The sequence below is a fragment of the Phalangium opilio genome, unplaced genomic scaffold (assembly GCF_054372755.1).
Source record: "Phalangium opilio isolate 3A_F unplaced genomic scaffold, DU_Popi_V2 ptg000352l_1, whole genome shotgun sequence".
Lineage (NCBI taxonomy): Eukaryota > Metazoa > Arthropoda > Arachnida > Opiliones > Phalangiidae > Phalangium > Phalangium opilio.
The window spans coordinates 3307727-3327656 of record NW_028324228.1 but is presented as its reverse complement, the minus strand read 5'-3'; the positions used below and the strand labels follow the sequence as shown (position 1 = coordinate 3327656).

Below are 19930 nucleotides of genomic sequence, written 5' to 3'. Positions count from 1 at the left end.
GAGCATGCGCGATAGTCACTAATTAAATGAAAAAGTGAGTTTGAAGAAAAAGTAACCCAATAAAATACTCTACGCTAGAAATAATGGTCAAGGCGATTTCTGAACCCTTTACTTTTCGAGAAACGTTATTGGTTTTACAAAAAATGTGCACGATTTTGAGAGTCAAAGAAACGAGATCGTACGGCTTGCACCGGCCGGGAATCGAACCCGGACCTCCCGCTTGGAAGGCGAGAATTCTACCATTGAACTACCGATGCTTGCATAGGTCACACTTCGATATGACACACAAAAGAAGCCTAGATTAGTATACATTTAAAAAACCGCTCCCCGGCGGGGAATCGAACCCCGGTCTCTCGCGTGACAGGCGAGGATACTCACCACTATACTACCGAGGATGAACCATATTTGGTTATCTCAGTTTTTTAAACTTATAGTACTTCTATCCGAATTTTTTTCGCTAAGTCCCGGAGCATGCGCGATAGTCACTAATTAAATGAAAAAGTGAGTTTGAAGAAAAAGTAACCCAATAAAATACTCTACGCTAGAAATAATGGTCAAGACGATTTCTGAACCCTTTACTTTTCGAGAAATGTTATTGGTTTTAAAAAAATGTGCACGATTTTGAGAGTCAAAGAAACGAGATCGTACGGGTTGCACCGGCCGGGAATCGAACCCGGACCTCCCGCTTGGAAGGCGAGAATTCTACCATTGAACTACCGATGCTTGCATAGGTCACACTTCGATATGACACACAAAAGAAGCCTAGATTAGTATACATATAATAAACCGCTCCCCGGCGGGGAATCGAACCCCGGTCTCTCGCGTGACAGGCGAGGATACTCACCACTATACTACCGAGGATGAATAAAAGTTGGTTATCTCAGTTTTTTAAACTTATAGTACTTCTATCCGAATTTTTTTCGCTAAGTCCCGGAGCATGCGCGATAGTCACTAATTAAATGAAAAAGTGAGTTTGAAGAAAAAGTAACCCAATAAAATACTCTACGCTAGAAATAATGGTCAAGGCGATTTCTGCACCCTTTACTTTTCGAGAAACGTTATTGGTTTTACAAAAAATGTGCACGATTTTGAGAGTCAAAAAAACGAGATCGTACGGCTTGCACCGGCCGGGAATCGAACCCGGACCTCCCGCTTGGAAGGCGAGAATTCTACCATTGAACTACCGATGCTTGCATAGGTCACACTTCGATATGACACACAAAAGAAGCCTAGATTAGTATACATTTAAAAAACCGCTCCCCGGCGGGGAATCGAACCCCGGTCTCTCGCGTGACAGGCGAGGATACTCACCACTATACTACCGAGCATGAATGAAAGCTGGTTATCTCAGTTTTTTAAACTTATAGTACTTCTATCCGAATTTTTTTCGCAAAGTCCCGGAGCATGTGCAATAGTCAGTAATTAAATGAAAAAGTGAGTTTGAAGAAAAAGTAACCCTATAAAATACTCTACGCTAGAAATAATGGTCTAGGCGATTTCTGAACACTTTACTTTTCGAGAAAGGTTATTGGTTTTACAAAAAATGTGCACGATTTTGAGAGTCAAAGAAACGAGATCGTACGGGTTGCACCGGCCGGGAATCGAACCCGGACATCCCGCTTGGAAGGCGAGAATTCTACCATTGAACTACCGATGCTTGCATAGGTCACACTTCGATATGACACACAAAAGAAGCCTAGATTAGTATACATTTAAAAAACCGCTCCCCGGCGGGGAATCGAACCCCGGTCTCTCGCGTGACAGGCGAGGATACTCACCACTATACTACCGAGGATGAACCATATTTGGTTATCTCAGTTTTTTAAACTTATAGTACTTCTATCCGAATTTTTTTCGCTAAGTCCCGGAGCATGCGCGATAGTCACTAATTAAATGAAAAAGTGAGTTTGAAGAAAAAGTAACCCAATAAAATACTCTACGCTAGAAATAATGGTCAAGGCGATTTCTGAACCCTTTACTTTTCGAGAAACGTTATTGGTTTTACAAAAAATGTGCACGATTTTGAGAGTCAAAGAAACGAGATCGTACGGCTTGCACCGGCCGGGAATCGAACCCGGACCTCCCGCTTGGAAGGCGAGAATTCTACCATTGAACTACCGATGCTTGCATAGGTCACACTTCGATATGACACACAAAAGAAGCATAGATTAGTATACATTTAAAAAACCGCTCCCCGGCGGGGAATCGAACCCCGGTCTCTCGCGTGACAGGCGAGGATACTCACCACTATACTACCGAGGATGAATCAAATTTGGTTATCTCAGTTTTTTAATCTTATAGTACTTCTATCCGAATTTTCTACCATTGAACTACCGATGCTTGCATAGGTCACACTTCGATATGACACACAAAAGAAGCCTAGATTAGTATACATATAATAAACCGCTCCCCGGCGGGGAATCGAACCCCGGTCTCTCGCGTGACAGGCGAGGATACTCACCACTATACTACCGAGCATGAATGAAAGCTGGTTATCTCAGTTTTTTAAACTTATAGTACTTCTATCCGAATTTTTTTCGCAAAGTCCCGGAGCATGTGCAATAGTCAGTAATTAAATGAAAAAGTGAGTTTGAAGAAAAAGTAACCCTATAAAATACTCTACGCTAGAAATAATGGTCTAGGCGATTTCTGAACACTTTACTTTTCGAGAAAGGTTATTGGTTTTACAAAAAATGTGCACGATTTTGAGAGTCAAAGAAACGAGATCGTACGGGTTGCACCGGCCGGGAATCGAACCCGGACATCCCGCTTGGAAGGCGAGAATTCTACCATTGAACTACCGATGCTTGCATAGGTCACACTTCGATATGACACACAAAAGAAGCCTAGATTAGTATACATTTAAAAAACCGCTCCCCGGCGGGGAATCGAACCCCGGTCTCTCGCGTGACAGGCGAGGATACTCACCACTATACTACCGAGGATGAACCATATTTGGTTATCTCAGTTTTTTAAACTTATAGTACTTCTATCCGAATTTTTTTCGCTAAGTCCCGGAGCATGCGCGATAGTCACTAATTAAATGAAAAAGTGAGTTTGAAGAAAAAGTAACCCAATAAAATACTCTACGCTAGAAATAATGGTCAAGGCGATTTCTGAACCCTTTACTTTTCGAGAAACGTTATTGGTTTTACAAAAAATGTGCACGATTTTGAGAGTCAAAGAAACGAGATCGTACGGCTTGCACCGGCCGGGAATCGAACCCGGACCTCCCGCTTGGAAGGCGAGAATTCTACCATTGAACTACCGATGCTTGCATAGGTCACACTTCGATATGACACACAAAAGAAGCCTAGATTAGTATACATTTAAAAAACCGCTCCCCGGCGGGGAATCGAACCCCGGTCTCTCGCGTGACAGGCGAGGATACTCACCACTATACTACCGAGGATGAACCATATTTGGTTATCTCAGTTTTTTAAACTTATAGTACTTCTATCCGAATTTTTTTCGCTAAGTCCCGGAGCATGCGCGATAGTCACTAATTAAATGAAAAAGTGAGTTTGAAGAAAAAGTAACCCAATAAAATACTCTACGCTAGAAATAATGGTCAAGGCGATTTCTGCACCCTTTACTTTTCGAGAAACGTTATTGGTTTTACAAAAAATGTGCACGATTTTGAGAGTCAAAGAAACGAGATCGTACGGCTTGCACCGGCCGGGAATCGAACCCGGACCTCCCGCTTGGAAGGCGAGAATTCTACCATTGAACTACCGATGCTTGCATAGGTCACACTTCGATATGACACACAAAAGAAGCCTAGATTAGTATACATTTAAAAAACCGCTCCCCGGCGGGGAATCGAACCCCGGTCTCTCGCGTGACAGGCGAGGATACTCACCACTATACTACCGAGGATGAACCATATTTGGTTATCTCAGTTTTTTAAACTTATAGTACTTCTATCCGAATTTTTTTCGCTAAGTCCCGGAGCATGCGCGATAGTCACTAATTAAATGAAAAAGTGAGTTTGAAGAAAAAGTAACCCAATAAAATACTCTACGCTAGAAATAATGGTCAAGACGATTTCTGAACCCTTTACTTTTCGAGAAATGTTATTGGTTTTAAAAAAATGTGCACGATTTTGAGAGTCAAAGAAACGAGATCGTACGGGTTGCACCGGCCGGGAATCGAACCCGGACCTCCCGCTTGGAAGGCGAGAATTCTACCATTGAACTACCGATGCTTGCATAGGTCACACTTCGATATGACACACAAAAGAAGCCTAGATTAGTATACATATAATAAACCGCTCCCCGGCGGGGAATCGAACCCCGGTCTCTCGCGTGACAGGCGAGGATACTCACCACTATACTACCGAGGATGAATAAAAGTTGGTTATCTCAGTTTTTTAAACTTATAGTACTTCTATCCGAATTTTTTTCGCTAAGTCCCGGAGCATGCGCGATAGTCACTAATTAAATGAAAAAGTGAGTTTGAAGAAAAAGTAACCCAATAAAATACTCTACGCTAGAAATAATGGTCAAGGCGATTTCTGAACCCTTTACTTTTCGAGAAACGTTATTGGTTTTACAAAAAATGTGCACGATTTTGAGAGTCAAAGAAACGAGATCGTACGGCTTGCACCGGCCGGGAATCGAACCCGGACCTCCCGCTTGGAAGGCGAGAATTCTACCATTGAACTACCGATGCTTGCATAGGTCACACTTCGATATGACACACAAAAGAAGCATAGATTAGTATACATTTAAAAAACCGCTCCCCGGCGGGGAATCGAACCCCGGTCTCTCGCGTGACAGGCGAGGATACTCACCACTATACTACCGAGGATGAATCAAATTTGGTTATCTCAGTTTTTTAATCTTATAGTACTTCTATCCGAATTTTCTACCATTGAACTACCGATGCTTGCATAGGTCACACTTCGATATGACACACAAAAGAAGCCTAGATTAGTATACATATAATAAACCGCTCCCCGGCGGGGAATCGAACCCCGGTCTCTCGCGTGACAGGCGAGGATACTCACCACTATACTACCGAGCATGAATGAAAGCTGGTTATCTCAGTTTTTTAAACTTATAGTACTTCTATCCGAATTTTTTTCGCAAAGTCCCGGAGCATGTGCAATAGTCAGTAATTAAATGAAAAAGTGAGTTTGAAGAAAAAGTAACCCTATAAAATACTCTACGCTAGAAATAATGGTCTAGGCGATTTCTGAACACTTTACTTTTCGAGAAAGGTTATTGGTTTTACAAAAAATGTGCACGATTTTGAGAGTCAAAGAAACGAGATCGTACGGGTTGCACCGGCCGGGAATCGAACCCGGACATCCCGCTTGGAAGGCGAGAATTCTACCATTGAACTACCGATGCTTGCATAGGTCACACTTCGATATGACACACAAAAGAAGCCTAGATTAGTATACATTTAAAAAACCGCTCCCCGGCGGGGAATCGAACCCCGGTCTCTCGCGTGACAGGCGAGGATACTCACCACTATACTACCGAGGATGAACCATATTTGGTTATCTCAGTTTTTTAAACTTATAGTACTTCTATCCGAATTTTTTTCGCTAAGTCCCGGAGCATGCGCGATAGTCACTAATTAAATGAAAAAGTGAGTTTGAAGAAAAAGTAACCCAATAAAATACTCTACGCTAGAAATAATGGTCAAGGCGATTTCTGAACCCTTTACTTTTCGAGAAACGTTATTGGTTTTACAAAAAATGTGCACGATTTTGAGAGTCAAAGAAACGAGATCGTACGGCTTGCACCGGCCGGGAATCGAACCCGGACCTCCCGCTTGGAAGGCGAGAATTCTACCATTGAACTACCGATGCTTGCATAGGTCACACTTCGATATGACACACAAAAGAAGCCTAGATTAGTATACATTTAAAAAACCGCTCCCCGGCGGGGAATCGAACCCCGGTCTCTCGCGTGACAGGCGAGGATACTCACCACTATACTACCGAGGATGAACCATATTTGGTTATCTCAGTTTTTTAAACTTATAGTACTTCTATCCGAATTTTTTTCGCTAAGTCCCGGAGCATGCGCGATAGTCACTAATTAAATGAAAAAGTGAGTTTGAAGAAAAAGTAACCCAATAAAATACTCTACGCTAGAAATAATGGTCAAGGCGATTTCTGAACCCTTTACTTTTCGAGAAACGTTATTGGTTTTACAAAAAATGTGCACGATTTTGAGAGTCAAAGAAACGAGATCGTACGGCTTGCACCGGCCGGGAATCGAACCCGGACCTCCCGCTTGGAAGGCGAGAATTCTACCATTGAACTACCGATGCTTGCATAGGTCACACTTCGATATGACACACAAAAGAAGCCTAGATTAGTATACATTTAAAAAACCGCTCCCCGGCGGGGAATCGAACCCCGGTCTCTCGCGTGACAGGCGATAATACTCACCACTATACTACCGAGGATGAACCATATTTGGTTATCTCAGTTTTTTAAACTTATAGTACTTCTATCCGAATTTTTTTCGCTAAGTCCCGGAGCATGCGCGATAGTCACTAATTAAATGAAAAAGTGAGTTTGAAGAAAAAGTAACCCAATAAAATACTCTACGCTAGAAATAATGGTCAAGACGATTTCTGAACCCTTTACTTTTCGAGAAATGTTATTGGTTTTAAAAAAATGTGCACGATTTTGAGAGTCAAAGAAACGAGATCGTACGGGTTGCACCGGCCGGGAATCGAACCCGGACCTCCCGCTTGGAAGGCGAGAATTCTACCATTGAACTACCGATGCTTGCATAGGTCACACTTCGATATGACACACAAAAGAAGCCTAGATTAGTATATATATAATAAACCGCTCCCCGGCGGGGAATCGAACCCCGGTCTCTCGCGTGACAGGCGAGGATACTCACCACTATACTACCGAGGATGAATAAAAGTTGGTTATCTCAGTTTTTTAAACTTATAGTACTTCTATCCGAATTTTTTTCGCTAAGTCCCGGAGCATGCGCGATAGTCACTAATTAAATGAAAAAGTGAGTTTGAAGAAAAAGTAACCCAATAAAATACTCTACGCTAGAAATAATGGTCAAGGCGATTTCTGCACCCTTTACTTTTCGAGAAACGTTATTGGTTTTACAAAAAATGTGCACGATTTTGAGAGTCAAAAAAACGAGATCGTACGGCTTGCACCGGCCGGGAATCGAACCCGGACCTCCCGCTTGGAAGGCGAGAATTCTACCATTGAACTACCGATGCTTGCATAGGTCACACTTCGATATGACACACAAAAGAAGCCTAGATTAGTATACATTTAAAAAACCGCTCCCCGGCGGGGAATCGAACCCCGGTCTCTCGCGTGACAGGCGAGGATACTCACCACTATACTACCGAGGATGAACCATATTTGGTTATCTCAGTTTTTTAAACTTATAGTACTTCTATCCGAATTTTTTTCGCTAAGTCCCGGAGCATGCGCGATAGTCACTAATTAAATGAAAAAGTGAGTTTGAAGAAAAAGTAACCCAATAAAATACTCTACGCTAGAAATAATGGTCAAGGCGATTTCTGAACCCTTTACTTTTCGAGAAACGTTATTGGTTTTACAAAAAATGTGCACGATTTTGAGAGTCAAAGAAACGAGATCGTACGGCTTGCACCGGCCGGGAATCGAACCCGGACCTCCCGCTTGGAAGGCGAGAATTCTACCATTGAACTACCGATGCTTGCATAGGTCACACTTCGATATGACACACAAAAGAAGCATAGATTAGTATACATTTAAAAAACCGCTCCCCGGCGGGGAATCGAACCCCGGTCTCTCGCGTGACAGGCGAGGATACTCACCACTATACTACCGAGGATGAATCAAATTTGGTTATCTCAGTTTTTTAATCTTATAGTACTTCTATCCGAATTTTCTACCATTGAACTACCGATGCTTGCATAGGTCACACTTCGATATGACACACAAAAGAAGCCTAGATTAGTATACATATAATAAACCGCTCCCCGGCGGGGAATCGAACCCCGGTCTCTCGCGTGACAGGCGAGGATACTCACCACTATACTACCGAGGATGAACCATATTTGGTTATCTCAGTTTTTTAAACTTATAGTACTTCTATCCGAATTTTTTTCGCTAAGTCCCGGAGCATGCGCGATAGTCACTAATTAAATGAAAAAGTGAGTTTGAAGAAAAAGTAACCCAATAAAATACTCTACGCTAGAAATAATGGTCAAGGCGATTTCTGCACCCTTTACTTTTCGAGAAACGTTATTGGTTTTACAAAAAATGTGCACGATTTTGAGAGTCAAAAAAACGAGATCGTACGGCTTGCACCGGCCGGGAATCGAACCCGGACCTCCCGCTTGGAAGGCGAGAATTCTACCATTGAACTACCGATGCTTGCATAGGTCACACTTCGATATGACACACAAAAGAAGCCTAGATTAGTATACATTTAAAAAACCGCTCCCCGGCGGGGAATCGAACCCCGGTCTCTCGCGTGACAGGCGAGGATACTCACCACTATACTACCGAGGATGAACCATATTTGGTTATCTCAGTTTTTTAAACTTATAGTACTTCTATCCGAATTTTTTTCGCTAAGTCCCGGAGCATGCGCGATAGTCACTAATTAAATGAAAAAGTGAGTTTGAAGAAAAAGTAACCCAATAAAATACTCTACGCTAGAAATAATGGTCAAGGCGATTTCTGAACCCTTTACTTTTCGAGAAACGTTATCTGGGAGCACGGCAGTGCTCCCAGCCAAGTCGAGCACTGACATCCTTTTCTCGAAGCAACTCGTGGCACTTTTAAGCCCACTGTAACTTCGTGATGGGTACAGGTAAAAGCCTGAAATTTTGCTTGCCGCGAGGACTGTCAATTGTAGCTATAGTTTCCAAGTTTCAAGTTCCTACCCTATATACTTTTCGAAATATCGCAGGTGAAATTTACCTTATTTTGTCACTCACTCACTCACTCACCGATCATCAAAATTCTAAGGTACTTCTAGAGGAGATAGAAACTTAAAATTCAGGATTTAGTTTTCATTTATTTTATAAAGCACAGAAAAATTAAAACATCCCGAAATTTTTATAAAATTGTTCTTTAGTTCTTTATTTTAAAACTAGATGGCGCTGCCGTCTTTTCAACAGAAATAGTGTGTGTTCTTGGTGAAAGGACGTAATGGTCCAAAGTTAACCGAAAGTTAAATATATATTAAAGCTAGTAGGAGTAGTAGTTTAAAAGAAATGTGTCTTAACTGATGCTACATTCTTTTATTAGGATATCGCATACAATCTTTATTGCATATTCTCTGCGGGTCGAAAGGGGTAATTCAGCGTAAATATGGACAAACGTTAGCCATTATATTGGCAAACGAAGTACCACGAGAGGGTCTTGTTTTAATATGACTACCGAAGTATAACTAGAGGGTCTACAAAAAGAAGTGAGATCCTATGAAAAACATTAACATGTACAAAAATGGGCCAAGCCTCGCTTCGTGCCCTCTCCGCCGTAAAACGTTCTGAGATCCCATGTAGAGCCAAGTCTGTCTTTTGTTCTCATTCAATCGCCAATTGAACAATTATGTTATAAATTAAATCCTTTTCCTAATTAATAACCAATATTCTTTGACTCTATCATTATTATACATCTTTGTTCGTATCAAAAATATCGTGACTTGGCAATCGCAGATAAGTAATATTAAAAGGAAGTCGAGGGGATATTCACTAAATCGTTGCCGATTTTAAAATAATCGAAGGGATATTCACTAAATCGTTTATGGTCGAGGGGATATGTACAAGTTTATAAGATGAGTCATGCACAACCCTATGTACAAATTATATGGTGAGTTATGCATAACCTTATGTACACCTGCGCTTGCCAAGTCACGATATTTTTGATACGAACAAAGATGTATAATAATGATAGAGTCAAAGAATATTGGTTATTAATTAGGAAAAGGACTTAATTTATAACATAATTGTTCAATTGGCGATTGAATGAGAACAAAAGACAGACTTGGCTCTACATGGGATCTCAGAACGTTTTACGGCGGAGAGGGCACGAAGCGAGGCTTGGCCCATTTTTGTACATGTTAATGTTTTTCATAGGATTGGTTTTACAAAAAATGTGCACGATTTTGAGAGTCAAAGAAACGAGATCGTACGGCTTGCACCGGCCGGGAATCGAACCCGGACCTCCCGCTTGGAAGGCGAGAATTCTACCATTGAACTACCGATGCTTGCATAGGTCACACTTCGATATGACACACAAAAGAAGCATAGATTAGTATACATTTAAAAAACCGCTCCCCGGCGGGGAATCGAACCCCGGTCTCTCGCGTGACAGGCGAGGATACTCACCACTATACTACCGAGGATGAATCAAATTTGGTTATCTCAGTTTTTTAATCTTATAGTACTTCTATCCGAATTTTCTACCATTGAACTACCGATGCTTGCATAGGTCACACTTCGATATGACACACAAAAGAAGCCTAGATTAGTATACATATAATAAACCGCTCCCCGGCGGGGAATCGAACCCCGGTCTCTCGCGTGACAGGCGAGGATACTCACCACTATACTACCGAGGATGAACCATATTTGGTTATCTCAGTTTTTTAAACTTATAGTACTTCTATCCGAATTTTTTTCGCTAAGTCCCGGAGCATGCGCGATAGTCACTAATTAAATGAAAAAGTGAGTTTGAAGAAAAAGTAACCCAATAAAATACTCTACGCTAGAAATAATGGTCAAGGCGATTTCTGCACCCTTTACTTTTCGAGAAACGTTATTGGTTTTACAAAAAATGTGCACGATTTTGAGAGTCAAAAAAACGAGATCGTACGGCTTGCACCGGCCGGGAATCGAACCCGGACCTCCCGCTTGGAAGGCGAGAATTCTACCATTGAACTACCGATGCTTGCATAGGTCACACTTCGATATGACACACAAAAGAAGCCTAGATTAGTATACATTTAAAAAACCGCTCCCCGGCGGGGAATCGAACCCCGGTCTCTCGCGTGACAGGCGAGGATACTCACCACTATACTACCGAGGATGAACCATATTTGGTTATCTCAGTTTTTTAAACTTATAGTACTTCTATCCGAATTTTTTTCGCTAAGTCCCGGAGCATGCGCGATAGTCACTAATTAAATGAAAAAGTGAGTTTGAAGAAAAAGTAACCCAATAAAATACTCTACGCTAGAAATAATGGTCAAGGCGATTTCTGAACCCTTTACTTTTCGAGAAACGTTATTGGTTTTACAAAAAATGTGCACGATTTTGAGAGTCAAAGAAACGAGATCGTACGGCTTGCACCGGCCGGGAATCGAACCCGGACCTCCCGCTTGGAAGGCGAGAATTCTACCATTGAACTACCGATGCTTGCATAGGTCACACTTCGATATGACACACAAAAGAAGCATAGATTAGTATACATTTAAAAAACCGCTCCCCGGCGGGGAATCGAACCCCGGTCTCTCGCGTGACAGGCGAGGATACTCACCACTATACTACCGAGGATGAATCAAATTTGGTTATCTCAGTTTTTTAATCTTATAGTACTTCTATCCGAATTTTCTACCATTGAACTACCGATGCTTGCATAGGTCACACTTCGATATGACACACAAAAGAAGCCTAGATTAGTATACATATAATAAACCGCTCCCCGGCGGGGAATCGAACCCCGGTCTCTCGCGTGACAGGCGAGGATACTCACCACTATACTACCGAGGATGAACCATATTTGGTTATCTCAGTTTTTTAAACTTATAGTACTTCTATCCGAATTTTTTTCGCTAAGTCCCGGAGCATGCGCGATAGTCACTAATTAAATGAAAAAGTGAGTTTGAAGAAAAAGTAACCCAATAAAATACTCTACGCTAGAAATAATGGTCAAGGCGATTTCTGCACCCTTTACTTTTCGAGAAACGTTATTGGTTTTACAAAAAATGTGCACGATTTTGAGAGTCAAAAAAACGAGATCGTACGGCTTGCACCGGCCGGGAATCGAACCCGGACCTCCCGCTTGGAAGGCGAGAATTCTACCATTGAACTACCGATGCTTGCATAGGTCACACTTCGATATGACACACAAAAGAAGCCTAGATTAGTATACATTTAAAAAACCGCTCCCCGGCGGGGAATCGAACCCCGGTCTCTCGCGTGACAGGCGAGGATACTCACCACTATACTACCGAGGATGAACCATATTTGGTTATCTCAGTTTTTTAAACTTATAGTACTTCTATCCGAATTTTTTTCGCTAAGTCCCGGAGCATGCGCGATAGTCACTAATTAAATGAAAAAGTGAGTTTGAAGAAAAAGTAACCCAATAAAATACTCTACGCTAGAAATAATGGTCAAGGCGATTTCTGAACCCTTTACTTTTCGAGAAACGTTATTGGTTTTACAAAAAATGTGCACGATTTTGAGAGTCAAAGAAACGAGATCGTACGGCTTGCACCGGCCGGGAATCGAACCCGGACCTCCCGCTTGGAAGGCGAGAATTCTACCATTGAACTACCGATGCTTGCATAGGTCACACTTCGATATGACACACAAAAGAAGCATAGATTAGTATACATTTAAAAAACCGCTCCCCGGCGGGGAATCGAACCCCGGTCTCTCGCGTGACAGGCGAGGATACTCACCACTATACTACCGAGGATGAATCAAATTTGGTTATCTCAGTTTTTTAATCTTATAGTACTTCTATCCGAATTTTCTACCATTGAACTACCGATGCTTGCATAGGTCACACTTCGATATGACACACAAAAGAAGCCTAGATTAGTATACATATAATAAACCGCTCCCCGGCGGGGAATCGAACCCCGGTCTCTCGCGTGACAGGCGAGGATACTCACCACTATACTACCGAGGATGAACCATATTTGGTTATCTCAGTTTTTTAAACTTATAGTACTTCTATCCGAATTTTTTTCGCTAAGTCCCGGAGCATGCGCGATAGTCACTAATTAAATGAAAAAGTGAGTTTGAAGAAAAAGTAACCCAATAAAATACTCTACGCTAGAAATAATGGTCAAGGCGATTTCTGCACCCTTTACTTTTCGAGAAACGTTATTGGTTTTACAAAAAATGTGCACGATTTTGAGAGTCAAAAAAACGAGATCGTACGGCTTGCACAGGCCGGGAATCGAACCCGGACCTCCCGCTTGGAAGGCGAGAATTCTACCATTGAACTACCGATGCTTGCATAGGTCACACTTCGATATGACACACAAAAGAAGCCTAGATTAGTATACATATAATAAACCGCTCCCCGGCGGGGAATCGAACCCCGGTCTCTCGCGTGACAGGCGAGGATACTCACCACTATACTACCGAGGATGAATAAAAGTTGGTTATCTCAGTTTTTTAAACTTATAGTACTTCTATCCGAATTTTTTTCGCTAAGTCCCGGAGCATGCGCGATAGTCACTAATTAAATGAAAAAGTGAGTTTGAAGAAAAAGTAACCCAATAAAATACTCTACGCTAGAAATAATGGTCAAGGCGATTTCTGAACCCTTTACTTTTCGAGAAACGTTATTGGTTTTACAAAAAATGTGCACGATTTTGAGAGTCAAAGAAACGAGATCGTACGGCTTGCACCGGCCGGGAATCGAACCCGGACCTCCCGCTTGGAAGGCGAGAATTCTACCATTGAACTACCGATGCTTGCATAGGTCACACTTCGATATGACACACAAAAGAAGCATAGATTAGTATACATTTAAAAAACCGCTCCCCGGCGGGGAATCGAACCCCGGTCTCTCGCGTGACAGGCGAGGATACTCACCACTATACTTCCGAGGATGAATCAAATTTGGTTATCTCAGTTTTTTAATCTTATAGTACTTCTATCCGAATTTTCTACCATTGAACTACCGATGCTTGCATAGGTCACACTTCGATATGACACACAAAAGAAGCCTAGATTAGTATACATATAATAAACCGCTCCCCGGCGGGGAATCGAACCCCGGTCTCTCGCGTGACAGGCGAGGATACTCACCACTATACTACCGAGGATGAACCATATTTGGTTATCTCAGTTTTTTAAACTTATAGTACTTCTATCCGAATTTTTTTCGCTAAGTCCCGGAGCATGCGCGATAGTCACTAATTAAATGAAAAAGTGAGTTTGAAGAAAAAGTAACCCAATAAAATACTCTACGCTAGAAATAATGGTCAAGGCGATTTCTGCACCCTTTACTTTTCGAGAAACGTTATTGGTTTTACAAAAAATGTGCACGATTTTGAGAGTCAAAAAAACGAGATCGTACGGCTTGCACCGGCCGGGAATCGAACCCGGACCTCCCGCTTGGAAGGCGAGAATTCTACCATTGAACTACCGATGCTTGCATAGGTCACACTTCGATATGACACACAAAAGAAGCCTAGATTAGTATACATTTAAAAAACCGCTCCCCGGCGGGGAATCGAACCCCGGTCTCTCGCGTGACAGGCGAGGATACTCACCACTATACTACCGAGGATGAACCATATTTGGTTATCTCAGTTTTTTAAACTTATAGTACTTCTATCCGAATTTTTTTCGCTAAGTCCCGGAGCATGCGCGATAGTCACTAATTAAATGAAAAAGTGAGTTTGAAGAAAAAGTAACCCAATAAAATACTCTACGCTAGAAATAATGGTCAAGGCGATTTCTGAACCCTTTACTTTTCGAGAAACGTTATTGGTTTTACAAAAAATGTGCACGATTTTGAGAGTCAAAGAAACGAGATCGTACGGCTTGCACCGGCCGGGAATCGAACCCGGACCTCCCGCTTGGAAGGCGAGAATTCTACCATTGAACTACCGATGCTTGCATAGGTCACACTTCGATATGACACACAAAAGAAGCATAGATTAGTATACATTTAAAAAACCGCTCCCCGGCGGGGAATCGAACCCCGGTCTCTCGCGTGACAGGCGAGGATACTCACCACTATACTACCGAGGATGAATCAAATTTGGTTATCTCAGTTTTTTAATCTTATAGTACTTCTATCCGAATTTTCTACCATTGAACTACCGATGCTTGCATAGGTCACACTTCGATATGACACACAAAAGAAGCCTAGATTAGTATACATATAATAAACCGCTCCCCGGCGGGGAATCGAACCCCGGTCTCTCGCGTGACAGGCGAGGATACTCACCACTATACTACCGAGGATGAACCATATTTGGTTATCTCAGTTTTTTAAACTTATAGTACTTCTATCCGAATTTTTTTCGCTAAGTCCCGGAGCATGCGCGATAGTCACTAATTAAATGAAAAAGTGAGTTTGAAGAAAAAGTAACCCAATAAAATACTCTACGCTAGAAATAATGGTCAAGGCGATTTCTGCACCCTTTACTTTTCGAGAAACGTTATTGGTTTTACAAAAAATGTGCACGATTTTGAGAGTCAAAAAAACGAGATCGTACGGCTTGCACAGGCCGGGAATCGAACCCGGACCTCCCGCTTGGAAGGCGAGAATTCTACCATTGAACTACCGATGCTTGCATAGGTCACACTTCGATATGACACACAAAAGAAGCCTAGATTAGTATACATATAATAAACCGCTCCCCGGCGGGGAATCGAACCCCGGTCTCTCGCGTGACAGGCGAGGATACTCACCACTATACTACCGAGGATGAATAAAAGTTGGTTATCTCAGTTTTTTAAACTTATAGTACTTCTATCCGAATTTTTTTCGCTAAGTCCCGGAGCATGCGCGATAGTCACTAATTAAATGAAAAAGTGAGTTTGAAGAAAAAGTAACCCAATAAAATACTCTACGCTAGAAATAATGGTCAAGGCGATTTCTGAACCCTTTACTTTTCGAGAAACGTTATTGGTTTTACAAAAAATGTGCACGATTTTGAGAGTCAAAAAAACGAGATCGTACGGCTTGCACCGGCCGGGAATCGAACCCGGACCTCCCGCTTGGAAGGCGAGAATTCTACCATTGAACTACCGATGCTTGCATAGGTCACACTTCGATATGACACACAAAAGAAGCCTAGATTAGTATACATTTAAAAAACCGCTCCCCGGCGGGGAATCGAACCCCGGTCTCTCGCGTGACAGGCGAGGATACTCACCACTATACTACCGAGGATGAACCATATTTGGTTATCTCAGTTTTTTAAACTTATAGTACTTCTATCCGAATTTTTTTCGCTAAGTCCCGGAGCATGCGCGATAGTCACTAATTAAATGAAAAAGTGAGTTTGAAGAAAAAGTAACCCAATAAAATACTCTACGCTAGAAATAATGGTCAAGGCGATTTCTGAACCCTTTACTTTTCGAGAAACGTTATTGGTTTTACAAAAAATGTGCACGATTTTGAGAGTCAAAGAAACGAGATCGTACGGCTTGCACCGGCCGGGAATCGAACCCGGACCTCCCGCTTGGAAGGCGAGAATTCTACCATTGAACTACCGATGCTTGCATAGGTCACACTTCGATATGACACACAAAAGAAGCATAGATTAGTATACATTTAAAAAACCGCTCCCCGGCGGGGAATCGAACCCCGGTCTCTCGCGTGACAGGCGAGGATACTCACCACTATACTACCGAGGATGAATCAAATTTGGTTATCTCAGTTTTTTAATCTTATAGTACTCCTATCCGAATTTTCTACCATTGAACTACCGATGCTTGCATAGGTCACACTTCGATATGACACACAAAAGAAGCCTAGATTAGTATACATATAATAAACCGCTCCCCGGCGGGGAATCGAACCCCGGTCTCTCGCGTGACAGGCGAGGATACTCACCACTATACTACCGAGGATGAACCATATTTGGTTATCTCAGTTTTTTAAACTTATAGTACTTCTATCCGAATTTTTTTCGCTAAGTCCCGGAGCATGCGCGATAGTCACTAATTAAATGAAAAAGTGAGTTTGAAGAAAAAGTAACCCAATAAAATACTCTACGCTAGAAATAATGGTCAAGGCGATTTCTGAACCCTTTACTTTTCGAGAAACGTTATTGGTTTTAAAAAAATGTGCACGATTTTGAAAGTCAAAGAAACGAGATCGTACGGCTTGCACCGGCCGGGAATCGAACCCGGACCTCCCGCTTGGAAGGCGAGAATTCTACCATTGAACTACCGATGCTTGCATAGGTCACACTTCGATATGACACACAAAAGAAGCATAGATTAGTATACATTTAAAAAACCGCTCCCCGGCGGGGAATCGAACCCCGGTCTCTCGCGTGACAGGCGAGGATACTCACCACTATACTACCGAGGATGAATCAAATTTGGTTATCTCAGTTTTTTAATCTTATAATACTTCTATCCGAATTTTCTACCATTGAACTACCGATGCTTGCATAGGTCACACTTCGATATGACACACAAAAGAAGCCTAGATTAGTATACATATAATAAACCGCTCCCCGGCGGGGAATCGAACCCCGGTCTCTCGCGTGACAGGCGAGGATACTCACCACTATACTACCGAGGATGAACCATATTTGGTTATCTCAGTTTTTTAAACTTATAGTACTTCTATCCGAATTTTTTTCGCTAAGTCCCGGAGCATGCGCGATAGTCACTAATTAAATGAAAAAGTGAGTTTGAAGAAAAAGTAACCCAATAAAATACTCTACGCTAGAAATAATGGTCAAGGCGATTTCTGCACCCTTTACTTTTCGAGAAACGTTATTGGTTTTACAAAAAATGTGCACGATTTTGAGAGTCAAAAAAACGAGATCGTACGGCTTGCACAGGCCGGGAATCGAACCCGGACCTCCCGCTTGGAAGGCGAGAATTCTACCATTGAACTACCGATGCTTGCATAGGTCACACTTCGATATGACACACAAAAGAAGCCTAGATTAGTATACATATAATAAACCGCTCCCCGGCGGGGAATCGAACCCCGGTCTCTCGCGTGACAGGCGAGGATACTCACCACTATACTACCGAGGATGAATAAAAGTTGGTTATCTCAGTTTTTTAAACTTATAGTACTTCTATCCGAATTTTTTTCGCTAAGTCCCGGAGCATGCGCGATAGTCACTAATTAAATGAAAAAGTGAGTTTGAAGAAAAAGTAACCCAATAAAATACTCTACGCTAGAAATAATGGTCAAGGCGATTTCTGAACCCTTTACTTTTCGAGAAACGTTATTGGTTTTACAAAAAATGTGCACGATTTTGAGAGTCAAAGAAACGAGATCGTACGGCTTGCACCGGCCGGGAATCGAACCCGGACCTCCCGCTTGGAAGGCGAGAATTCTACCATTGAACTACCGATGCTTGCATAGGTCACACTTCGATATGACACACAAAAGAAGCATAGATTAGTATACATTTAAAAAACCGCTCCCCGGCGGGGAATCGAACCCCGGTCTCTCGCGTGACAGGCGAGGATACTCACCACTATACTACCGAGGATGAATCAAATTTGGTTATCTCAGTTTTTTAATCTTATAGTACTTCTATCCGAATTTTCTACCATTGAACTACCGATGCTTGCATAGGTCACACTTCGATATGACACACAAAAGAAGCCTAGATTAGTATACATATAATAAACCGCTCCCCGGCGGGGAATCGAACCCCGGTCTCTCGCGTGACAGGCGAGGATACTCACCACTATACTACCGAGCATGAATGAAAGCTGGTTATCTCAGTTTTTTAAACTTATAGTACTTCTATCCGAATTTTTTTCGCTAAGTCCCGGAGCATGTGCAATAGTCAGTAATTAAATGAAAAAGTGAGTTTGAAGAAAAAGTAACCCTATAAAATACTCTACGCTAGAAATAATGGTCAAGGCGATTTCTGCACCCTTTACTTTTCGAGAAACGTTATTGGTTTTACAAAAAATGTGCACGATTTTGAGAGTCAAAAAAACGAGATCGTACGGCTTGCACAGGCCGGGAATCGAACCCGGACCTCCCGCTTGGAAGGCGAGAATTCTACCATTGAACTACCGATGCTTGCATAGGTCACACTTCGATATGACACACAAAAGAAGCCTAGATTAGTATACATATAATAAACCGCTCCCCGGCGGGGAATCGAACCCCGGTCTCTCGCGTGACAGGCGAGGATACTCACCACTATACTACCGAGGATGAATAAAAGTTGGTTATCTCAGTTTTTTAAACTTATAGTACTTCTATCCGAATTTTTTTCGCTAAGTCCCGGAGCATGCGCGATAGTCACTAATTAAATGAAAAAGTGAGTTTGAAGAAAAAGTAACCCAATAAAATACTCTACGCTAGAAATAATGGTCAAGGCGATTTCTGAACCCTTTACTTTTCGAGAAACGTTATTGGTTTTACAAAAAATGTGCACGATTTTGAGAGTCAAAGAAACGAGATCGTACGGCTTGCACCGGCCGGGAATCGAACCCGGACCTCCCGCTTGGAAGGCGAGAATTCTACCATTGAACTACCGATGCTTGCATAGGTCACACTTCGATATGACACACAAAAGAAGCATAGATTAGTATACATTTAAAAAACCGCTCCCCGGCGGGGAATCGAACCCCGGTCTCTCGCGTGACAGGCGAGGATACTCACCACTATACTACCGAGGATGAATCAAATTTGGTTATCTCAGTTTTTTAATCTTATAGTACTTCTATCCGAATTTTCTACCATTGAACTACCGATGCTTGCATAGGTCACACTTCGATATGACACACAAAAGAAGCCTAGATTAGTATACATATAATAAACCGCTCCCCGGCGGGGAATCGAACCCCGGTCTCTCGCGTGACAGGCGAGGATACTCACCACTATACTACCGAGCATGAATGAAAGCTGGTTATCTCAGTTTTTTAAACTTATAGTACTTCTATCCGAATTTTTTTCGCAAAGTCCCGGAGCATGTGCAATAGTCAGTAATTAAATGAAAAAGTGAGTTTGAAGAAAAAGTAACCCTATAAAATACTCTACGCTAGAAATAATGGT

At 42.1% G+C, this 19930-nt stretch overlaps 80 non-coding genes across 80 annotated transcripts; all 80 read right to left on the bottom strand.

The window, feature by feature from the left end:
* Positions 1-186: 186 nt before the first annotated feature.
* On the bottom strand, positions 187-257 carry TRNAG-UCC (transfer RNA glycine (anticodon UCC)). Its single transcript has one exon. It is a non-coding gene; the product is annotated as a tRNA-Gly (tRNA).
* Positions 258-323: 66 nt separating this feature from the next.
* TRNAD-GUC (transfer RNA aspartic acid (anticodon GUC)) lies at positions 324-395 on the bottom strand. The gene has a single exon. It is a non-coding gene; the product is annotated as a tRNA-Asp (tRNA).
* A 257-nt stretch (positions 396-652) lies between these two features.
* Positions 653-723, bottom strand: TRNAG-UCC (transfer RNA glycine (anticodon UCC)). The gene has a single exon. It is a non-coding gene; the product is annotated as a tRNA-Gly (tRNA).
* Positions 724-789: 66 nt separating this feature from the next.
* TRNAD-GUC (transfer RNA aspartic acid (anticodon GUC)) lies at positions 790-861 on the bottom strand. Its single transcript has one exon. It is a non-coding gene; the product is annotated as a tRNA-Asp (tRNA).
* A 258-nt stretch (positions 862-1119) lies between these two features.
* On the bottom strand, positions 1120-1190 carry TRNAG-UCC (transfer RNA glycine (anticodon UCC)). The gene has a single exon. It is a non-coding gene; the product is annotated as a tRNA-Gly (tRNA).
* A 66-nt stretch (positions 1191-1256) lies between these two features.
* Positions 1257-1328, bottom strand: TRNAD-GUC (transfer RNA aspartic acid (anticodon GUC)). Its single transcript has one exon. It is a non-coding gene; the product is annotated as a tRNA-Asp (tRNA).
* A 258-nt stretch (positions 1329-1586) lies between these two features.
* TRNAG-UCC (transfer RNA glycine (anticodon UCC)) lies at positions 1587-1657 on the bottom strand. The gene has a single exon. It is a non-coding gene; the product is annotated as a tRNA-Gly (tRNA).
* A 66-nt stretch (positions 1658-1723) lies between these two features.
* TRNAD-GUC (transfer RNA aspartic acid (anticodon GUC)) lies at positions 1724-1795 on the bottom strand. Its single transcript has one exon. It is a non-coding gene; the product is annotated as a tRNA-Asp (tRNA).
* Positions 1796-2053: 258 nt separating this feature from the next.
* TRNAG-UCC (transfer RNA glycine (anticodon UCC)) lies at positions 2054-2124 on the bottom strand. Its single transcript has one exon. It is a non-coding gene; the product is annotated as a tRNA-Gly (tRNA).
* Positions 2125-2190: 66 nt separating this feature from the next.
* TRNAD-GUC (transfer RNA aspartic acid (anticodon GUC)) lies at positions 2191-2262 on the bottom strand. The gene has a single exon. It is a non-coding gene; the product is annotated as a tRNA-Asp (tRNA).
* Positions 2263-2406: 144 nt separating this feature from the next.
* Positions 2407-2478, bottom strand: TRNAD-GUC (transfer RNA aspartic acid (anticodon GUC)). Its single transcript has one exon. It is a non-coding gene; the product is annotated as a tRNA-Asp (tRNA).
* A 258-nt stretch (positions 2479-2736) lies between these two features.
* Positions 2737-2807, bottom strand: TRNAG-UCC (transfer RNA glycine (anticodon UCC)). Its single transcript has one exon. It is a non-coding gene; the product is annotated as a tRNA-Gly (tRNA).
* A 66-nt stretch (positions 2808-2873) lies between these two features.
* TRNAD-GUC (transfer RNA aspartic acid (anticodon GUC)) lies at positions 2874-2945 on the bottom strand. The gene has a single exon. It is a non-coding gene; the product is annotated as a tRNA-Asp (tRNA).
* A 258-nt stretch (positions 2946-3203) lies between these two features.
* TRNAG-UCC (transfer RNA glycine (anticodon UCC)) lies at positions 3204-3274 on the bottom strand. Its single transcript has one exon. It is a non-coding gene; the product is annotated as a tRNA-Gly (tRNA).
* Positions 3275-3340: 66 nt separating this feature from the next.
* On the bottom strand, positions 3341-3412 carry TRNAD-GUC (transfer RNA aspartic acid (anticodon GUC)). The gene has a single exon. It is a non-coding gene; the product is annotated as a tRNA-Asp (tRNA).
* A 258-nt stretch (positions 3413-3670) lies between these two features.
* TRNAG-UCC (transfer RNA glycine (anticodon UCC)) lies at positions 3671-3741 on the bottom strand. The gene has a single exon. It is a non-coding gene; the product is annotated as a tRNA-Gly (tRNA).
* A 66-nt stretch (positions 3742-3807) lies between these two features.
* TRNAD-GUC (transfer RNA aspartic acid (anticodon GUC)) lies at positions 3808-3879 on the bottom strand. Its single transcript has one exon. It is a non-coding gene; the product is annotated as a tRNA-Asp (tRNA).
* A 257-nt stretch (positions 3880-4136) lies between these two features.
* Positions 4137-4207, bottom strand: TRNAG-UCC (transfer RNA glycine (anticodon UCC)). The gene has a single exon. It is a non-coding gene; the product is annotated as a tRNA-Gly (tRNA).
* Positions 4208-4273: 66 nt separating this feature from the next.
* TRNAD-GUC (transfer RNA aspartic acid (anticodon GUC)) lies at positions 4274-4345 on the bottom strand. Its single transcript has one exon. It is a non-coding gene; the product is annotated as a tRNA-Asp (tRNA).
* Positions 4346-4603: 258 nt separating this feature from the next.
* Positions 4604-4674, bottom strand: TRNAG-UCC (transfer RNA glycine (anticodon UCC)). The gene has a single exon. It is a non-coding gene; the product is annotated as a tRNA-Gly (tRNA).
* A 66-nt stretch (positions 4675-4740) lies between these two features.
* On the bottom strand, positions 4741-4812 carry TRNAD-GUC (transfer RNA aspartic acid (anticodon GUC)). Its single transcript has one exon. It is a non-coding gene; the product is annotated as a tRNA-Asp (tRNA).
* A 144-nt stretch (positions 4813-4956) lies between these two features.
* TRNAD-GUC (transfer RNA aspartic acid (anticodon GUC)) lies at positions 4957-5028 on the bottom strand. Its single transcript has one exon. It is a non-coding gene; the product is annotated as a tRNA-Asp (tRNA).
* A 258-nt stretch (positions 5029-5286) lies between these two features.
* TRNAG-UCC (transfer RNA glycine (anticodon UCC)) lies at positions 5287-5357 on the bottom strand. The gene has a single exon. It is a non-coding gene; the product is annotated as a tRNA-Gly (tRNA).
* Positions 5358-5423: 66 nt separating this feature from the next.
* On the bottom strand, positions 5424-5495 carry TRNAD-GUC (transfer RNA aspartic acid (anticodon GUC)). The gene has a single exon. It is a non-coding gene; the product is annotated as a tRNA-Asp (tRNA).
* A 258-nt stretch (positions 5496-5753) lies between these two features.
* Positions 5754-5824, bottom strand: TRNAG-UCC (transfer RNA glycine (anticodon UCC)). The gene has a single exon. It is a non-coding gene; the product is annotated as a tRNA-Gly (tRNA).
* A 66-nt stretch (positions 5825-5890) lies between these two features.
* TRNAD-GUC (transfer RNA aspartic acid (anticodon GUC)) lies at positions 5891-5962 on the bottom strand. Its single transcript has one exon. It is a non-coding gene; the product is annotated as a tRNA-Asp (tRNA).
* Positions 5963-6220: 258 nt separating this feature from the next.
* Positions 6221-6291, bottom strand: TRNAG-UCC (transfer RNA glycine (anticodon UCC)). The gene has a single exon. It is a non-coding gene; the product is annotated as a tRNA-Gly (tRNA).
* A 66-nt stretch (positions 6292-6357) lies between these two features.
* On the bottom strand, positions 6358-6429 carry TRNAD-GUC (transfer RNA aspartic acid (anticodon GUC)). The gene has a single exon. It is a non-coding gene; the product is annotated as a tRNA-Asp (tRNA).
* A 257-nt stretch (positions 6430-6686) lies between these two features.
* Positions 6687-6757, bottom strand: TRNAG-UCC (transfer RNA glycine (anticodon UCC)). The gene has a single exon. It is a non-coding gene; the product is annotated as a tRNA-Gly (tRNA).
* Positions 6758-6823: 66 nt separating this feature from the next.
* Positions 6824-6895, bottom strand: TRNAD-GUC (transfer RNA aspartic acid (anticodon GUC)). Its single transcript has one exon. It is a non-coding gene; the product is annotated as a tRNA-Asp (tRNA).
* Positions 6896-7153: 258 nt separating this feature from the next.
* Positions 7154-7224, bottom strand: TRNAG-UCC (transfer RNA glycine (anticodon UCC)). The gene has a single exon. It is a non-coding gene; the product is annotated as a tRNA-Gly (tRNA).
* Positions 7225-7290: 66 nt separating this feature from the next.
* On the bottom strand, positions 7291-7362 carry TRNAD-GUC (transfer RNA aspartic acid (anticodon GUC)). The gene has a single exon. It is a non-coding gene; the product is annotated as a tRNA-Asp (tRNA).
* Positions 7363-7620: 258 nt separating this feature from the next.
* Positions 7621-7691, bottom strand: TRNAG-UCC (transfer RNA glycine (anticodon UCC)). Its single transcript has one exon. It is a non-coding gene; the product is annotated as a tRNA-Gly (tRNA).
* A 66-nt stretch (positions 7692-7757) lies between these two features.
* On the bottom strand, positions 7758-7829 carry TRNAD-GUC (transfer RNA aspartic acid (anticodon GUC)). Its single transcript has one exon. It is a non-coding gene; the product is annotated as a tRNA-Asp (tRNA).
* A 144-nt stretch (positions 7830-7973) lies between these two features.
* TRNAD-GUC (transfer RNA aspartic acid (anticodon GUC)) lies at positions 7974-8045 on the bottom strand. Its single transcript has one exon. It is a non-coding gene; the product is annotated as a tRNA-Asp (tRNA).
* Positions 8046-8303: 258 nt separating this feature from the next.
* TRNAG-UCC (transfer RNA glycine (anticodon UCC)) lies at positions 8304-8374 on the bottom strand. Its single transcript has one exon. It is a non-coding gene; the product is annotated as a tRNA-Gly (tRNA).
* Positions 8375-8440: 66 nt separating this feature from the next.
* On the bottom strand, positions 8441-8512 carry TRNAD-GUC (transfer RNA aspartic acid (anticodon GUC)). Its single transcript has one exon. It is a non-coding gene; the product is annotated as a tRNA-Asp (tRNA).
* A 1634-nt stretch (positions 8513-10146) lies between these two features.
* Positions 10147-10217, bottom strand: TRNAG-UCC (transfer RNA glycine (anticodon UCC)). The gene has a single exon. It is a non-coding gene; the product is annotated as a tRNA-Gly (tRNA).
* A 66-nt stretch (positions 10218-10283) lies between these two features.
* Positions 10284-10355, bottom strand: TRNAD-GUC (transfer RNA aspartic acid (anticodon GUC)). The gene has a single exon. It is a non-coding gene; the product is annotated as a tRNA-Asp (tRNA).
* A 144-nt stretch (positions 10356-10499) lies between these two features.
* On the bottom strand, positions 10500-10571 carry TRNAD-GUC (transfer RNA aspartic acid (anticodon GUC)). The gene has a single exon. It is a non-coding gene; the product is annotated as a tRNA-Asp (tRNA).
* A 258-nt stretch (positions 10572-10829) lies between these two features.
* On the bottom strand, positions 10830-10900 carry TRNAG-UCC (transfer RNA glycine (anticodon UCC)). The gene has a single exon. It is a non-coding gene; the product is annotated as a tRNA-Gly (tRNA).
* A 66-nt stretch (positions 10901-10966) lies between these two features.
* TRNAD-GUC (transfer RNA aspartic acid (anticodon GUC)) lies at positions 10967-11038 on the bottom strand. Its single transcript has one exon. It is a non-coding gene; the product is annotated as a tRNA-Asp (tRNA).
* A 258-nt stretch (positions 11039-11296) lies between these two features.
* Positions 11297-11367, bottom strand: TRNAG-UCC (transfer RNA glycine (anticodon UCC)). The gene has a single exon. It is a non-coding gene; the product is annotated as a tRNA-Gly (tRNA).
* A 66-nt stretch (positions 11368-11433) lies between these two features.
* Positions 11434-11505, bottom strand: TRNAD-GUC (transfer RNA aspartic acid (anticodon GUC)). The gene has a single exon. It is a non-coding gene; the product is annotated as a tRNA-Asp (tRNA).
* A 144-nt stretch (positions 11506-11649) lies between these two features.
* On the bottom strand, positions 11650-11721 carry TRNAD-GUC (transfer RNA aspartic acid (anticodon GUC)). The gene has a single exon. It is a non-coding gene; the product is annotated as a tRNA-Asp (tRNA).
* A 258-nt stretch (positions 11722-11979) lies between these two features.
* Positions 11980-12050, bottom strand: TRNAG-UCC (transfer RNA glycine (anticodon UCC)). Its single transcript has one exon. It is a non-coding gene; the product is annotated as a tRNA-Gly (tRNA).
* Positions 12051-12116: 66 nt separating this feature from the next.
* Positions 12117-12188, bottom strand: TRNAD-GUC (transfer RNA aspartic acid (anticodon GUC)). Its single transcript has one exon. It is a non-coding gene; the product is annotated as a tRNA-Asp (tRNA).
* A 258-nt stretch (positions 12189-12446) lies between these two features.
* TRNAG-UCC (transfer RNA glycine (anticodon UCC)) lies at positions 12447-12517 on the bottom strand. Its single transcript has one exon. It is a non-coding gene; the product is annotated as a tRNA-Gly (tRNA).
* Positions 12518-12583: 66 nt separating this feature from the next.
* Positions 12584-12655, bottom strand: TRNAD-GUC (transfer RNA aspartic acid (anticodon GUC)). Its single transcript has one exon. It is a non-coding gene; the product is annotated as a tRNA-Asp (tRNA).
* Positions 12656-12799: 144 nt separating this feature from the next.
* TRNAD-GUC (transfer RNA aspartic acid (anticodon GUC)) lies at positions 12800-12871 on the bottom strand. Its single transcript has one exon. It is a non-coding gene; the product is annotated as a tRNA-Asp (tRNA).
* A 258-nt stretch (positions 12872-13129) lies between these two features.
* On the bottom strand, positions 13130-13200 carry TRNAG-UCC (transfer RNA glycine (anticodon UCC)). The gene has a single exon. It is a non-coding gene; the product is annotated as a tRNA-Gly (tRNA).
* A 66-nt stretch (positions 13201-13266) lies between these two features.
* On the bottom strand, positions 13267-13338 carry TRNAD-GUC (transfer RNA aspartic acid (anticodon GUC)). The gene has a single exon. It is a non-coding gene; the product is annotated as a tRNA-Asp (tRNA).
* A 258-nt stretch (positions 13339-13596) lies between these two features.
* TRNAG-UCC (transfer RNA glycine (anticodon UCC)) lies at positions 13597-13667 on the bottom strand. Its single transcript has one exon. It is a non-coding gene; the product is annotated as a tRNA-Gly (tRNA).
* Positions 13668-13733: 66 nt separating this feature from the next.
* Positions 13734-13805, bottom strand: TRNAD-GUC (transfer RNA aspartic acid (anticodon GUC)). The gene has a single exon. It is a non-coding gene; the product is annotated as a tRNA-Asp (tRNA).
* Positions 13806-13949: 144 nt separating this feature from the next.
* TRNAD-GUC (transfer RNA aspartic acid (anticodon GUC)) lies at positions 13950-14021 on the bottom strand. Its single transcript has one exon. It is a non-coding gene; the product is annotated as a tRNA-Asp (tRNA).
* A 258-nt stretch (positions 14022-14279) lies between these two features.
* TRNAG-UCC (transfer RNA glycine (anticodon UCC)) lies at positions 14280-14350 on the bottom strand. The gene has a single exon. It is a non-coding gene; the product is annotated as a tRNA-Gly (tRNA).
* A 66-nt stretch (positions 14351-14416) lies between these two features.
* Positions 14417-14488, bottom strand: TRNAD-GUC (transfer RNA aspartic acid (anticodon GUC)). Its single transcript has one exon. It is a non-coding gene; the product is annotated as a tRNA-Asp (tRNA).
* A 258-nt stretch (positions 14489-14746) lies between these two features.
* Positions 14747-14817, bottom strand: TRNAG-UCC (transfer RNA glycine (anticodon UCC)). The gene has a single exon. It is a non-coding gene; the product is annotated as a tRNA-Gly (tRNA).
* A 66-nt stretch (positions 14818-14883) lies between these two features.
* TRNAD-GUC (transfer RNA aspartic acid (anticodon GUC)) lies at positions 14884-14955 on the bottom strand. The gene has a single exon. It is a non-coding gene; the product is annotated as a tRNA-Asp (tRNA).
* A 144-nt stretch (positions 14956-15099) lies between these two features.
* Positions 15100-15171, bottom strand: TRNAD-GUC (transfer RNA aspartic acid (anticodon GUC)). The gene has a single exon. It is a non-coding gene; the product is annotated as a tRNA-Asp (tRNA).
* Positions 15172-15429: 258 nt separating this feature from the next.
* TRNAG-UCC (transfer RNA glycine (anticodon UCC)) lies at positions 15430-15500 on the bottom strand. Its single transcript has one exon. It is a non-coding gene; the product is annotated as a tRNA-Gly (tRNA).
* A 66-nt stretch (positions 15501-15566) lies between these two features.
* TRNAD-GUC (transfer RNA aspartic acid (anticodon GUC)) lies at positions 15567-15638 on the bottom strand. Its single transcript has one exon. It is a non-coding gene; the product is annotated as a tRNA-Asp (tRNA).
* A 258-nt stretch (positions 15639-15896) lies between these two features.
* On the bottom strand, positions 15897-15967 carry TRNAG-UCC (transfer RNA glycine (anticodon UCC)). The gene has a single exon. It is a non-coding gene; the product is annotated as a tRNA-Gly (tRNA).
* Positions 15968-16033: 66 nt separating this feature from the next.
* TRNAD-GUC (transfer RNA aspartic acid (anticodon GUC)) lies at positions 16034-16105 on the bottom strand. Its single transcript has one exon. It is a non-coding gene; the product is annotated as a tRNA-Asp (tRNA).
* Positions 16106-16363: 258 nt separating this feature from the next.
* TRNAG-UCC (transfer RNA glycine (anticodon UCC)) lies at positions 16364-16434 on the bottom strand. The gene has a single exon. It is a non-coding gene; the product is annotated as a tRNA-Gly (tRNA).
* A 66-nt stretch (positions 16435-16500) lies between these two features.
* TRNAD-GUC (transfer RNA aspartic acid (anticodon GUC)) lies at positions 16501-16572 on the bottom strand. Its single transcript has one exon. It is a non-coding gene; the product is annotated as a tRNA-Asp (tRNA).
* A 144-nt stretch (positions 16573-16716) lies between these two features.
* On the bottom strand, positions 16717-16788 carry TRNAD-GUC (transfer RNA aspartic acid (anticodon GUC)). Its single transcript has one exon. It is a non-coding gene; the product is annotated as a tRNA-Asp (tRNA).
* Positions 16789-17045: 257 nt separating this feature from the next.
* TRNAG-UCC (transfer RNA glycine (anticodon UCC)) lies at positions 17046-17116 on the bottom strand. Its single transcript has one exon. It is a non-coding gene; the product is annotated as a tRNA-Gly (tRNA).
* Positions 17117-17182: 66 nt separating this feature from the next.
* On the bottom strand, positions 17183-17254 carry TRNAD-GUC (transfer RNA aspartic acid (anticodon GUC)). Its single transcript has one exon. It is a non-coding gene; the product is annotated as a tRNA-Asp (tRNA).
* A 144-nt stretch (positions 17255-17398) lies between these two features.
* TRNAD-GUC (transfer RNA aspartic acid (anticodon GUC)) lies at positions 17399-17470 on the bottom strand. The gene has a single exon. It is a non-coding gene; the product is annotated as a tRNA-Asp (tRNA).
* A 258-nt stretch (positions 17471-17728) lies between these two features.
* Positions 17729-17799, bottom strand: TRNAG-UCC (transfer RNA glycine (anticodon UCC)). The gene has a single exon. It is a non-coding gene; the product is annotated as a tRNA-Gly (tRNA).
* Positions 17800-17865: 66 nt separating this feature from the next.
* Positions 17866-17937, bottom strand: TRNAD-GUC (transfer RNA aspartic acid (anticodon GUC)). The gene has a single exon. It is a non-coding gene; the product is annotated as a tRNA-Asp (tRNA).
* Positions 17938-18195: 258 nt separating this feature from the next.
* On the bottom strand, positions 18196-18266 carry TRNAG-UCC (transfer RNA glycine (anticodon UCC)). Its single transcript has one exon. It is a non-coding gene; the product is annotated as a tRNA-Gly (tRNA).
* A 66-nt stretch (positions 18267-18332) lies between these two features.
* Positions 18333-18404, bottom strand: TRNAD-GUC (transfer RNA aspartic acid (anticodon GUC)). Its single transcript has one exon. It is a non-coding gene; the product is annotated as a tRNA-Asp (tRNA).
* A 144-nt stretch (positions 18405-18548) lies between these two features.
* On the bottom strand, positions 18549-18620 carry TRNAD-GUC (transfer RNA aspartic acid (anticodon GUC)). Its single transcript has one exon. It is a non-coding gene; the product is annotated as a tRNA-Asp (tRNA).
* A 258-nt stretch (positions 18621-18878) lies between these two features.
* TRNAG-UCC (transfer RNA glycine (anticodon UCC)) lies at positions 18879-18949 on the bottom strand. Its single transcript has one exon. It is a non-coding gene; the product is annotated as a tRNA-Gly (tRNA).
* A 66-nt stretch (positions 18950-19015) lies between these two features.
* Positions 19016-19087, bottom strand: TRNAD-GUC (transfer RNA aspartic acid (anticodon GUC)). Its single transcript has one exon. It is a non-coding gene; the product is annotated as a tRNA-Asp (tRNA).
* Positions 19088-19345: 258 nt separating this feature from the next.
* Positions 19346-19416, bottom strand: TRNAG-UCC (transfer RNA glycine (anticodon UCC)). The gene has a single exon. It is a non-coding gene; the product is annotated as a tRNA-Gly (tRNA).
* A 66-nt stretch (positions 19417-19482) lies between these two features.
* Positions 19483-19554, bottom strand: TRNAD-GUC (transfer RNA aspartic acid (anticodon GUC)). Its single transcript has one exon. It is a non-coding gene; the product is annotated as a tRNA-Asp (tRNA).
* A 144-nt stretch (positions 19555-19698) lies between these two features.
* Positions 19699-19770, bottom strand: TRNAD-GUC (transfer RNA aspartic acid (anticodon GUC)). The gene has a single exon. It is a non-coding gene; the product is annotated as a tRNA-Asp (tRNA).
* Positions 19771-19930: the final 160 nt, after the last annotated feature.